Source organism: Bubalus bubalis, chromosome X (genome assembly GCF_019923935.1).
Source record: "Bubalus bubalis isolate 160015118507 breed Murrah chromosome X, NDDB_SH_1, whole genome shotgun sequence".
Lineage (NCBI taxonomy): Eukaryota > Metazoa > Chordata > Mammalia > Artiodactyla > Bovidae > Bubalus > Bubalus bubalis.
The window spans coordinates 27,028,133-27,042,092 of NC_059181.1; the positions used below are offsets into that span (position 1 = coordinate 27,028,133).

The 13,960-nt window shown below is 37.7% G+C and overlaps 1 long non-coding RNA gene across 1 annotated transcript in view; it reads left to right on the forward strand.

The window, feature by feature from the left end:
• LOC123331875 overlaps window positions 1–5,678 on the forward strand; it is a 64,021-nt gene extending 58,343 nt beyond the window's left edge. Inside the window, exons 2-3 of the long non-coding RNA XR_006548678.2 lie at window positions 4,165–4,209; window positions 5,115–5,678. This is a non-coding gene — a long non-coding RNA (uncharacterized LOC123331875). The remainder of the gene's footprint in view (window positions 1–4,164; window positions 4,210–5,114) is intronic.
• Window positions 5,679–13,960: the final 8,282 nt, after the last annotated feature.

Genomic DNA, 13,960 nt, shown 5'->3' on the forward strand with positions numbered 1-13,960 from the left:
AATAGCCAGATAAAAAATATAATTACAATTCCAAACCATAGTAGGAACATGATTAACTTAACAATATAAAATAATTACATACAATTTGGGGGGGCAGTGGTCAAGCAGAGTGATGTTGTAATTGAAAGTGCATTACATGCACATGTTTTTATCCACCTCCCCTGTCTATATCATATGTCTTTCAGTTGGTGCATATAATCCATTTACATTTAAGGTCATTATTGATATGTATGATCCTATTACCATTTTCTTATTTTGGGTTTATTTTCTGTAGATCTTTTTCTTCTCTTATGTTTCCTGCCTAGAGAAGTTCCTTTAGCATTTGTTGTAAAGCTGGTTTGGTGGTGCCAAATTCTCTTAACTTTTGCTTATCTGGAAAGCTTTTGATTTCTGCATCAGATCTGAAAGTGAGTCTTGCTGGGTAGAATATTCTTGGTTGTGGGTTCTTCCATTTCATCACTTTAAATATATCATGCCATTCCCTTCTGGCTTGTAGAGTTTCTGTTGAGAAATCAGATGATAGCCTAATGGAAGTTCCCTGGTATGTTATTTGTTGTTTTTCCCTTGTTGGTCTTAATATTTTATCTCTGTCTTTAATTTTTGTCAGTTTGATTACTATGTGTCTTGATGTGTTCCTCCTTGGGTTTATCCTTCCTGGGACTCTCTGTGCTTTCTGGACTTATCTGACTATTTCCTTTCTGATGTTCAGGAAGTTTTCAGCTATTATTTCTTCAAATATTTTCTCAGGTCCTTTCTCTCTTTCTTATCCTTCTGCCTGTTTGTTCTTTAGTTCTCGTAGGTCTTTGGTAAACATTTCATGCATTGTCTCAATCTTTGCCTCCACTCTTTCCCAAATCCTGGATCATCTTCACTCTCATTATTCTGAATTCTTTTTCTGGAAGGTTGCCTCTGCTTCATTTAGTTGTTTTTCTGGGATTTTATCTTGTCCCTCCATGTGGGACATAAATTTCTGCTTTTTCATCATGATTAACTTTCTGTATTGACTGTGTGGATCACAATAAACTGTGGAAAATTCTGAAAGAGATGGGAATACCAGAATACCTGATCTGCCTCTTGAGAAATTTATATGCAGGTCAGGAAGCAACAGTTAGAACTGGACATGGAACAACAGACTGGTTCCAAATAGGAAAAGGAGTTCATCAAGGCTGTATATTGTTACCCTGTTTATTTAACTTCTATGCAGAGTACATCATGAGAAACGCTGGACTGGAAGAAACACAAGCTGGAATCAAGATTGCCGGGAGAAATATCAATAACCTCAGATATGCAGATGACACCACCCTTATGGCAGAAAGTGAAGAGGAACTCAAAAGCCTCTTGATGAAAGTGAAAGTGGAGAGTGAAAAAGTTGGCTTAAAGCTCAACATTCAGAAAACGAAGATCATGGCATCCGGTCCCACCACTTCATGGGAAATAGATGGGGAAACAGTGGAAACAGTGTCAGACTATTTTTCTGGGCTCCAAAATCACTGCAGATGGTGACTGCAGCCATGAAATTAAAAGATGCTTACTCCTTGGAAGGAAAGTTATGACCAACCTAGATAGCATATTCAAAAGCAGAGACATTACTTTGCCAACAAAGGTCCATCTAGTCAAGGCTATGGTTTTTCCTGTGGTCATGTATGGATGTGAGAGTTGGACTGTGAAGAAGGCTGAGCGCCAAAGAATTGATGCTTTTGAACTGTGGTGTTGGAGAAAACTCTTGAGAGTCCCTTGGACTGCAAGGAGATCCAACCAGTCCATTCAGAAGGAGATCAGCCCTGGGATTTCTTTGGAAGGAATGATGCTAAAGCTGAAACTCCAGTACTTTGGCCACCTCATGTGAAGAGTTGACTCATAGGAAAAGACTCTGATGCTGGGAGGGATTAGGGGCAGGAGGAGAAGGGGACGACAGAGGATGAGATGGCTGGATGGCATCACCGACTCGATGGACGTGAGTCTCAGTGAACTCTGGGAGTTGGTGATGGACAGGGAGGCCTGGCGTGCTGCAATTCATGGGGTCGCAAAGAGTCGGACATGACTGAGCGACTGGTCTCATCTGATCTGAACTTTCTGTAATATGTTTTTTGTTTTAGCTTCTGTGAGACTGCTGCTTCTTGCTTCTTCTGTCTACCCTCTGATGGGTGAGGCTAAGAGGCTTGTGTAAGCTTCTTGATGGGAGGCACTGGTGGGAAAACTTGGGTCTTGCTCTGGCCGGCAGGGCCTTGCTCAGTAAAGCTTTAATTATCTGCTGATGGGTGGTTTTGCACTCCTTCTTTGGTGGTAGTTTGGCCTGAGGCAACTCAGCCCTGGGGTCTATGGCCTCTGTGGTAGGGTTAATGGCAAACTCCAAGAGGATTTAAGCCAAGGGGGACCTTCTAGTGACTCCATCTCAGTGGTGAGCCCTTTTCGACCCATGCCTCCATAGGCTGCCCTCCAACACTAGCAGGTAGTTTGGGTTCAGTCTCCTATGGGGGCACTGCTCCTCTCCTCTGGGTCTTGGTACATGCAAAATTTTGTTTTTTTTTTGCTTTTGATCTACAAAAGATATACATGACATAAGTATATCTTATTGGCAGCTAAAGCAAATGAAACATTGAGACATGCTTAAAAGGTTAAATTCTTGATAAAATAATGAAATAAGGTTTTTGAAAAGTAAACTGCAACAAAAGTTATACACATATTCAGTAACAAAATAAAATCTGCTGAGCTGTAATTATTTTAAATTAGTCACATGGAAGATAATTGGTAGCAGTGGAAATCAGAGTTGATAGACAGATAAAAATTAAAGGAATCATGATTGTAATATGGGTGACTTCAGATATAGTATTTAAGTTAAGAACTTGAGATATCATATGAAAAATATTTTTAAAATTTTAAATAGGTTACTCAAATATTTAGGAGAAAGTGGGACTTATTCTTTGCCTAAGATGTAAATAAACATAACTCTGATTGTATTTTATTGCTTCTGAGATAAATTTCTCTCTGTCTGTTCTTCCTGTTAGCCTTAGGTCTTATCCTTCTGATCCCTCATCTATCTTCACTCTTCACTAAGCATTTGTTAAACTCTCTACTGTGATCTTGATTTTTAAAATATTGTTATTTTCTTTTTAGTCGTACTGAGAAATAATTGTACATCACTGTATAAGTTTAAGGTATGCAGCATGATGGTTTGATTTACATATATTGTTAAATGATTATCACAACAGGTTTAGTTAATACCCATCATCTCATCCAGATACTATAAAAAGAAAAACAAAATTTTTCCTTTTGATGAAAACTCTCAGGATCTACTCTCTGAACAACTCGCCTATCATACAGCAGTATTAACTATGTTCATCAGGTTGAACGTTACATCCCCAGTACTTCTTTATCTTACAACTACAAATCTGTACTTTTTGACCACCTTCCCCCAACTCCCCCTCCTCCAACCCCCCACCACTGATAACCACAAATCTCATCTCTTTTTCTATAAGAAACAGAGAGTAGAATGGTGGTGGTGGGTGGTGATTTCCAGGGGCTGAGGGTTGGGGGAACTTGGGAAATGTTGATCAAATGGTAGAGACCTGAAACTGGAATATGAATAAGTTCTGAGGATCTAATGTACAGCATGGTGACTGTAGTTAATCGTGTATTGTATACATGAAATTTGCTCAGAGTGGATCCTAAGTGTTTTAATCACACACACAAAAAAGGGAACTGTAAGGTAATATGTGTGCTAATTTGTTTGATTGTAGTAAATAATTCACAAAGTCTGTGTTTGTCAAATCTTGTTATATACTTCATACTATTTTTTGTTAATTATGCCTCAGTAAAACTGGAAAAAATATTCTGTAGTGCAAATCATTTATTGTGGGGATTTTGTTAGGTTGGTTGGTTGTCGTAATTTTTATTTCTCTTTTCCCCTCTTTTTCAAATTCTGCTCCTGTATTTATAGTTTTTTAAAAATTTTGTATATTTATCATGATATTTCATTTCACCTTACCCACAAGTAAAGTAATGGGAAGTTCATGAATACCATCTATTTGCTCTAGTTTAATGTGTGTAAATGATCTTTGATTCTTTGTCACTATCTCTAAGAGTTACTTGTCTCAGAGTTTCTATATGAGAGCTATATACTAAGTATAATACTGACATTTTTTTTCTAATCCAATTATCTTTCAGATCTGGTGGTGGCAGAGAAAGAGGGACAGAAGCTTCCAGGAACTGGTATAGGTCTTGAGAATATTGTCGTTTTCTAGATGGCCTTAGCAAGTAGTGTTGGAGGTTGTGGGGAGTTTAATGTTTCAATGCACAACATTTCTGAAGAAACATATCTGATTATATTATTTTCATTATAGGTCCAAGGAATGGTAGACTTGATGTTCTAGGACTTTAATAGATTTTTTTTCCCCTTAACTTTCTTTAACTAAAAACAGAGTATGTTAATTTGTAAAATACCTTAGATGGTAAAGCATCTGCCTGCGATGCCTGGGTTCGATCCCTGGGTTGGGACGATCCCCTGGAGAAGGAAATGGCAACCCACTCCAGTATTCGTGCCTGGAAAATCCCATGGATGGAGGAGCCTGATAGGCTAGAGTCCATGGGGTCTCAAAGAGTCAGACATGACTGAGTGACTTCACTTCACTTTAGTGTTTTAAGTAGATCAACTGATTGTTAACTCTAAGAAAAAATTATTGTGTGAGGGTATTCCTCACATGCTTTAAATTGTTCCTTCAAATCTAGGTGAAGCCTGGGTAACTTTGCTATAGATGGAGACAGCTACCCTAAGTTCTCATGAAACATGCTTTATCACCTTCTCTCCTGAAATTATATTAACTCTATTTTCAACCAGTGGAGGTAAACATAGGTGAAATCTGTCAGGAAAATTCTCTGAAATTTGGAAATGGGAAAAAGATAACCCTAGGCTTGCCTTTCTGTTGTCTGGGCTATTTTATAGTTTTGTAGGGCAGAGGTTAACTGGTAGAGATAAAAGTCATTTCTGTCTGTTGTAACAGATAATCCCTAATAGTTTATAGCCCTCTTAGACAGTAAGAAGCTTTCTAACCCAGCATCTAATTCTGTCTTTTCTTTGGTAAACTATTTACCTAACTTTTCACATGATTTTATCTTAGTGAAAATTCTACCTGAACCATGTTGGAGGTTTCACTGAGATGCCCCAGCTGATGCACCTGATGGAGACAAGGAAACTAAACCTTGTGGGCTGGTTAGTTCCAGGCCTGTCTTCTCCTGGTTACTGGATTGAATTCCAAATGACAACAGAACTTCCATTTTGCTGACTCTTAGTTTTTCCTCAGTTTCTTTTCTTCCACCTTTCTGTTGATTTTGTGTTTTTATATTTGTTTCTGTCTTGGACTCAAGTGATGTTACTTTCTCTTGGCAGCATCAGTGATTGGAAATTTGGTCTTACAATCTTACCATTTCATGATATATGTTGGATGAATGATAGAGATAGTGGAGAATATAGTTTGTTGATATTTTTGGTTTTTTTTTTTGTTTGTTTGTTTGCTATTTATGAGCTTAAGTCAATTAGGAATTTTATACCAATTAGAATGAAGAAGGTCTCTCTGAGATTTCAACTGGGGGGTTTAGTGTTTAATATTGTCCTGTGGCTGAAATTGTGGAACAGAAGGTATAGGTTCTCTCTGTGTCTGTGTACCTGTACTTAATAAAAGGACTTCATCTTGCCTGATGTCAGTGTGAAATGTTTTCCCACTTTGATGGAGAATTATGTTCTCTGATTATATCCCTTAAACATAAAGGAATGCTATTCTGATTTGTATACAGAGATAAAAGATCCCTTGCTGCTGCTGCTGCTAAGTCGCTTCACTTGTGTCTGACTCTGTGCGACCCCAGAGACGGCAGCCCACCAGGCTCCCCTGTCCCTGGGATTCTCCAGGCAAGAACACTGGAGTGGGTTGCCATTTCCTTCTCCAATGCATGAAAGTGAAAAGTGAAAGTGAAGTCACTCAGTCGTGTCCGACCCTCAGTAACCCCATGGACTGCAGCCTTCCAGGCTCCTCTGTCCATGGGATTTTCCAGGCAAGAGTACTGGAGTGGGGTGCCATTGCCTTCTCCAAAAGATCCCTTACAGAAATTTAATATTCTGCCTTAAAAGCACAGGAAAAAAAAAAAAAAAAACAACCTGACCTAATCATTCTAAATGTAAAATATGTAAAAAAAAATATAGAAATTGCTGACTTAAAAACACTTTTAATCTAAGTTTGCATAAGTAAGATGAATCTTTGGACAAATTAAACTAGTTCTTTTGGCTAAAATAATAAGCAGTAACTCTCTCTTTTCCTTGAATCTGTCAGTATGGTTTATAATCCAAGCATTTTGTTTTTGTTTTTTAATTTTGGGTTTGCTTTCTCTTGAAGTCACAAGTTGATCTGAACTTCTAGGCTTTTTATATTAGTTTACTGATGAAATCAGTTAATATGACTTCTAGGAAACATTTACAATTATGAAAGATTAGTTTGTTTTGGGCTAAATTGAATCATTATTCTGACACTTTTTTGTATCAACAGTGAATATGTCTTGTAGTGTTTCAGTTTAAATATAATTTACAAATTTGTAGTAATATTAAATTGAGTTAATAGATAGTGAATAGATGCCTAGATAATTTCTAAGTAAAAGTGAATACTAAAACATTGATTCAGTTCAGTGACTCAGTTGTGCCTGACTCTTTGAGACCCCATGGACTGCAGCATGCCAGCTTCCCTGACCATCACCAACTCCTGGAACTTGCTCAAACTCATGTCCATTGAGTCGGTGATGCCATCCAACCATCTCATCCTCTGTCATTCCCTCCTCCTCCTGCCTTCAAAGAGTAAGTTCTTTGCATCAGGTGGTCCAAGTATTGCAGCTTCAGCTTCAGCATCAATCTAACATTGATTAGTAAACATAAAATTTTAAGTTTATATGCTTTTACTGATTATTCTTATATGCCTTACAGTGGCTATGTCTTTGGGTGATGTTAATAAACATGTTCACCTAAGCTAATTTGTGAAGGTATAAAAGTGCTGTATGTGGCTGCAGAGAATGAATTTTCTTAGCCTGCTAAAGTATTTGATAGGGAGTTCTCAAATAATAGACCTCTTAGTATTTTTCTGAAAAGGTTCATTTTCTTTATTAAAAGTTATACTTATTGTAGTTGGTTGAGAATATATTAGGAGGAACAGTACCAAGGTAAATACACTTAGTATGTATGGTAATAAAATGTGGTTCTGTTTATCAAGAGAAAAAGAGGGTCATTTTGTTCTAAAGGTTCCAGTTGTTCCAGAATGTCAAACAGTTTAGTGAGTGACTAAATTTGATATAGAAAATTGTAGAAGGTTTAAAGAAAGGTAGTTTTTACTTAGCTTAGTATATAATAATTGAGCAGAAAAGAGACAATGAAATATATTAAAATTTTACCAAAGTTCGCTCATTTTAGATGAGGTTATTTATACAAAAAAAAAAAAGAATATTGAAACTTTTACTGCCAAAAATATAAATGCAAGAGTATATTGTGACTTTTTCCTTTGTTAAAATCATTAAGGTGTCTTTTAAGAATCTTAACAGGAAGTTATAAGGTTATTATTTACTTTCTGTAGGTAATCCCCATCTCACAAAAATAGTTGTTTTGCTTTATTATTTTGATTATTTAATTAACAATAAAAACAGCATGGATTCTTCAGTTGTCAAAAAGATAAAGTTCCTTACAACTGTGTTACTTTCTTAAATAATTATTTAACAATATTTTACTGTCACTTTGATTAAATAGGTAACCATATATTGTTTCTCAGGCATCCATCATCCTATCTTAAACAACTGATCAGATCTCTGACAACTCCTTTCATTTTACTTGCCCAAGATAGGATCTAATTTGAGAAAAATAAAAGTTCAAGTCTAACATTCACATTTAAAGAGATCGTATAGATTTTCCAGGAGACCCTTGGAAAATCACAAAGATTTATTATTTATCTTAGAAAAGATGCTCTAAATAGGTTTGGTATCTCCATATTAATTAACATTATTGTAAGAATTGTGTGAACAAAACTGTCAAATCAAAAGAGAGGCTTGGTTTTCCTGAGTTTAAATTTTTATAGTTAAAATATTCAGTTCAGTTCAGTTGCTCAGTCGTGTCCAACTCTTTGTGACCCCATGGACTGCAGCATGCCAGGTCTCTCTGTCCATCACCAACTCCCAGAGTTTACCCAAACTCATGCCCATTGAGTAAGTGATGGCATCCAACCACCTCATCCTCCGTCGTTCCCTTCTCCTCCCACCTTCAATCTTTCCCAGCATCAGGGTCTTTTCAAATGAGTCAGCTCTTCGCATCAGGTGGCCAAAGTATTGGAGTTTCAGCTTCAACATCAGTCCTTCCAATAGGATGGACTGGTTGGATCTCCTTGCTGTCTAAGGGACTCTCAAGAGTCATCTCCAACACCACCGCTCAAAAGCATCAATTCTTTGGCACTCAGCTTTCTTTATAGTCCAACTCTCACCTCCATACATGACCACTGGAAAAACCATAGTCTTGACTAGATGGATCTTTGTTGGCAAAGTAATGTTTCTGCTTTTGAATATGCTGCCTAGGTTTGTCATAACTTTCCTTCCAAGGGGTAAGCAACTTTTAATTTTATGGCTGGAATCACTATCTGCAGTGATTTTGGAGCCCCCCAAAATAAAGTCTGCCACTGTTTCCCCATCTATTTCCCATGAAGTGATGGGACCAGATGCCATGATCTTCGTTTTCTGAATGTTGAGCTTTAAGCCAACTTTTTCACTCTCCTCTTTCACTTTCATCAAGAGGCTCTTTAGTTCTCCTTCACTTTCTGCCATAAGAGTGGGTCCATCTGCATATCTGAGGTTATTGATATTTCTTCTGGCATCTTAATTCCAGCTCGTGCTTCACCCAGCCTGGCATTTCGCATGATGATTTCTGCATATGAGTTAAATAAGCAGGGTGACAATATACAACCTTGATGTACTCCTTTTCCTATCCAGTCTGTTGTTCCAATGTCCAGTTCTAATTGTTGCTTCTTGACCTGCATACAGATTTTGCAGGAGAAAGGTAAGGTGGTCTGGTAGTCCCATCTCTTTCAGAATTTTCCGAAGTTTATTGTGATCCACAGAGTCCGAGTCTTTCACAGAGTCATTAAAGCAGAAATAGATATTTTTCTGGAACTCTCTTGCTTTTTCGATGATCCAGTGGATGTTGGCAATTTGATCTCTGGTTCCTCTGCCTTTTCTAAAACCAGCTTGAACATCTGGAAGTTCACGGTTCACATATTGTTGAAGCATGGCTTGGAGAATTTTGAGCATTACTTTACTAGCTTGCGAGATGAGTGCAATTGTGCGGTAGTTTGAGCATTCTTTGGCATTGCCTTTCTTTGGGATTGGAATGAAAATTGCCCTTTTCCAGTCCTGTGGCCACTGCTGAGTTTTCCAAATTTGCTGGCATATTGAGTGCAGCACTTACACTGCATCATCTTTTATGATTTGAAATAGCTCAACTGGAATTCCATCACCTCCACTAGCTTTGTTCGTCATGAAGCTTCCTAAGGCCCACCTGACTTCGCATTCCACGATGTCTGGCTCTAGGTGAGTGATCACACCATCGTGGTTATCTGGATTCATGAAGATCTTTTTTGTACAGTTCTTCTGTGTATTCTTGCCACTTCTCCTTAATATCTTCTGTTTCTGTTAGGTCCATACCATTTCTGTCCTTTATCGAGCCCATCTTTCCATGAAATGTTCCCTTGGTATCTCTAATTTTCTTGAAGAGATCTCTAGTCTTTCCCATTCTATTGTTTTCCTCTATTTCTTTGCACTGATCACTGAGGAAGGCTTTCTTATCTCTCCTTACTAATCTTTGGAACTCTGCATTCAAGTTGGTATATCTTTCCTTTTATACTTTGCTTTTTGCTTCTCTTCTTTTCATAGCAATTTCTAAGGCCTCCTCAGACAGCCATTTTTCTTTTTTGCATTTCTTTTTCTTGGGGATGGTCTTGATCCCTGTCTCCTATACAATGTCATGAACCTTTGTCCATAGTTCATCAGGCACCCTGTCTATCAGATCTAGTCCCTTAAATCTATTTCTCACTTCCACTGTATAATCATAAGGATCTGTATCAGTGTAAATATTATAGAGATTTTACATTTCATGGGGAGGCTTAGTGATTTGCTAATGCCTGTGCTGCCATAATGCATTCTTATGCCTCAAGAAACTACTGATTGAATCTTTACAAAATAATTATTTACTGTACCCCAGTAGTAAACTGGAGAAGGCAATGGCAACCCACTCCAGTACTCTTGCCTGGAAAATCCCATGGACAGAGGAGCCTGGTAGGCTGCAGCCCATGGGGTCGCTAAGAGTCGGACGCGACTGAGCGACTTCACTTTCACTTTTCACTTTCATGCATTGGAGAAGGAAATGGCAACCCACTCCAGCACTCTTGCCTGGAGAATCCCAGGGACAACAGAGCCCGGTGGCCTGTTGTCTATGGGGTTGCACAGAGTCGGACATGACTGAAGCGACTTAGCAGCAGCAGGAGTAGTAAACTATGATACTATTAGCAAAGTGATAAATTAACCATAGCCCCTCTGTCTCATCAACTGATTTTCTGCTTCTAAATATTTGCCTCAACTCTCGGGTATAATCCAGAATCTAACATTTGTGTCTTCAACAAAGAAGGACAGTCATAGAACCTCTTGGAAAGGATTCTAACAGGTACTCTGAAATTAAAGAAATAGAAATTAAAGAATAGTTTATGTCTACAGGCTGCCCAGTTGGCATTGGTTAACAACTTTGAGATTATGGTATGGATTATACTTTGCAAAAGTAGATTGCTGACTTGAGACCTGATGAAACAAAATTCATCATTTCGGGCTGAGGAAAACAATCTTACTATAATTGTTTAAAACATTACTGGAATTTTTTTAATGTTTGATTTTTAATATTATGTAAGGAAGTCTCATGCATTTTCTTCTTAAGCTATTCCTAACACTTGGCACCCCACTCCAGTACTCTTGTCTAGAAAGTTCCATGGACGGAGGAGCCTGGTGGGCTGCAGTCCATGGGGTCGCTAAGAGTCGTACACGACTGAGCGACTTCACTTTCACTTTTCACTTTCATGCATTGGAGAAGGAAATGGCAACCCACTCCAGTGTTCTTGCCTGGAGAATCCCAGGGACAGGGGAACCTAGTGGGCTGGCGTCTATGGGGTCGCACAGAGTCGGACACGACTGAAGCAACTTAGCAGCAACAGCAGCAGCAACACTTAATTTAGTACAGTATGCTTCTGTAAAAGTAAAATGAAACATTTTAATGCTATTTTTCACTGGCCTCTCATAGTTCAGAAACAAACAGTAGTTTTTACTTGAGTGCCCTTACCTTTCATGACAGTGTTATATACTTATTTGCACAGACTCAGTAAGAATTTGTCCTCCTTTATTCCCAGATATATAACTCGACAGATTGCTTGTGCAGTCACAGCCATACTTACAGCATCATATTTGCAAGTGATTCTCATCAAATCAGGCATTATAATCTCACTCTTAAAGAAATAGTATTGATGTAATATGTTGACCAAATGACTACAAACACCTCCTATGAAAACAGACTTGGTATCTGACTTATAAGTTCCCAGTCTCACAGGTAGTAAGAAGGGTCACTTTCGGACAGGCTAGGAACCTTAGAAAAATTTGGGGACCATGCCATTTTCTGGAAAATTCTATCTTCATCCATGACCAGTTTTTCAAGATAATTCCATCATTTTGTATTTTGTAAATATGAGCCATAGTTTCTTGGAACTGCATTAACAGGATTTCCATCAGTCTTTCCTCAAATTGTTTCATTAATTTGGTAGATTTGAGAAATGATCATCAATATTTTATTCACTACTTTTCCTCATTTTTTTTTTGAAACAACGCGGGCTGGCATTTACTATTTGATAATTTTTAAAACTACACTATTTAGGAAACTTTTAAAAAGTAGGTTCACTGTATAAATGTTTGTTTTTATGTAAAAATCAAAGAATCTTAACTGAAATTAAGAAGGTATATAGTCTGGAGGAAAAGTTTTCAGCATTGAATTTATAACCTTTGCTTACCTAAATTATGTGTTTCACTAACTTCAGTAGTGGAGTTTGTCAAATCATTGCAGAATAAAGAATTATAATCATAAAATTAGGAGTTTTCAAAGTCTATAGGCATTTGTTTATAAATCATCTGTGCATTAATAGTTCTGGTTTCATTTTATGCTAGGACAAATGTATTTCTGTGAATTCTTTTTTATGTTTCTTTTTTTTAATTGAAAGATAATTGCTTTACAGAATTCTGTTTTCTGTCAAACCTTAACATGAATCAGCCATAGATATACATATATATCCCCTTCCTCCTGAACATTCCTCCCATCTCCCTCCCAACCTGACCCCCTAGGCTGATTGAGTTTCCTGAGACACAGAGAAAATTCCTGTTGGCTATCTATTTTCCAAATGGTAATGTAAGTTTCCATGTCATGCTTTCCATATATCTCACCCCCTCCCCTCCTCTCCCCATGTTCATAAGTCTGTTCTCTATGTCTGTTTCTCCATTGCTGCCCTGTAAATAGATTCTTCAGTACCATTCTTCTAGATGCCATATCTATGTGTTAGAATACGATATTTACCTTTCTATTTCTGACTCTCTTCACTCTGTATAATAGGTTCTAGGTTCATCCACCTCATCAGAACTGACTCAAATGTGTTCCATTTTTTGGCTGAGTAATATTCCATTGTGTATATGTACCATCACTTCTTTATCCATTCATCTGTTGATGGACATCTAGATTGCTTCCATATTCTAGCTATTGTAAATAGTGCTGCAATGAACAGTGGGATACATGTGTCTTTTTCAATTTTGGTTTCCTCAGGGTATATGCCTAGGAGTGGGATTTCTGGGTCATATGGCGGTTTTATTCCTAGTTTTTTAAGGAATCTCCATACCATCTTCCATAGTGGCTGTATCAATTTACATTCCCACCAACAGTGCAAGAGTGTTCCCTTTTCTCCACACCCTCTCCAGCATTTACTGTTTGTAGACTTTTTGATGATGGCCATTGTGACTGGTGTGAAGTGATATCTCAGTGTAGGTTTGATTTGCATTTCTCTAATAATGAGTGATGTTGAGCATTTTTTCATGTGTTTGTTAGCCATCTGTATGTCTTCTTTGGAGAAATGTCTGTTTAGGTCTTTTTCCCATTTTTTGATTGGGTTGTTTGTTTTTCTGGCATTGGATTATATGAGCTACTTGTATATTTTGGAAATTCATCCTTTATCAGTTGTTTAATTTGCTATTATTTTCTCCAATTCTGAGGGTTGTCTTTTAACCTTGATTATAGTTTCCTTTGCTGTGCAGAAGTTTTTAAGTTTAATCAGGTCCCACTTGTTTACTTTGTTTTTATTTCCATTACTCTAGGGAACATCTATTTCTGCTTTATTGACTATGCCAAAGCCTTTGACTGCATGGATCACAATAAACTGTGAAAAATTCTGAAAGAGATGGGAATACAAGACCACCTGACCTTCCTCTTGAGAAACCTGTATGCAGGTGAGGAAGCAACAGTTAGAACTGGACATGGAACAACAGACTGGTTCCAAATAGGAAAAGGAGTACATCAAGGCTGTATATTGTCACCCTGCACATTTAACTTATATGCAGAGTACATCATGAGGAATGCTGGGCTGGAGGAAGCACAAGCTGGAATCAAGATTGCCGGGAGAAAAATCAATAACCTCAGATATGCAGATGACACCACCCTGATGGCAGAAAGTGAAGAAGAACTAAAGACCTTCTTGATGAAAGTGAAAGTGGAGAGTGAAAAAGTTGGCTTAAAACTCAACATTCAGAAAACTAAGATCATGGCATCCGGTCCCATCACTTCATGGCAAATAGATGGGTAAACAGTGGAAACAGTGGCTGACATTATTTT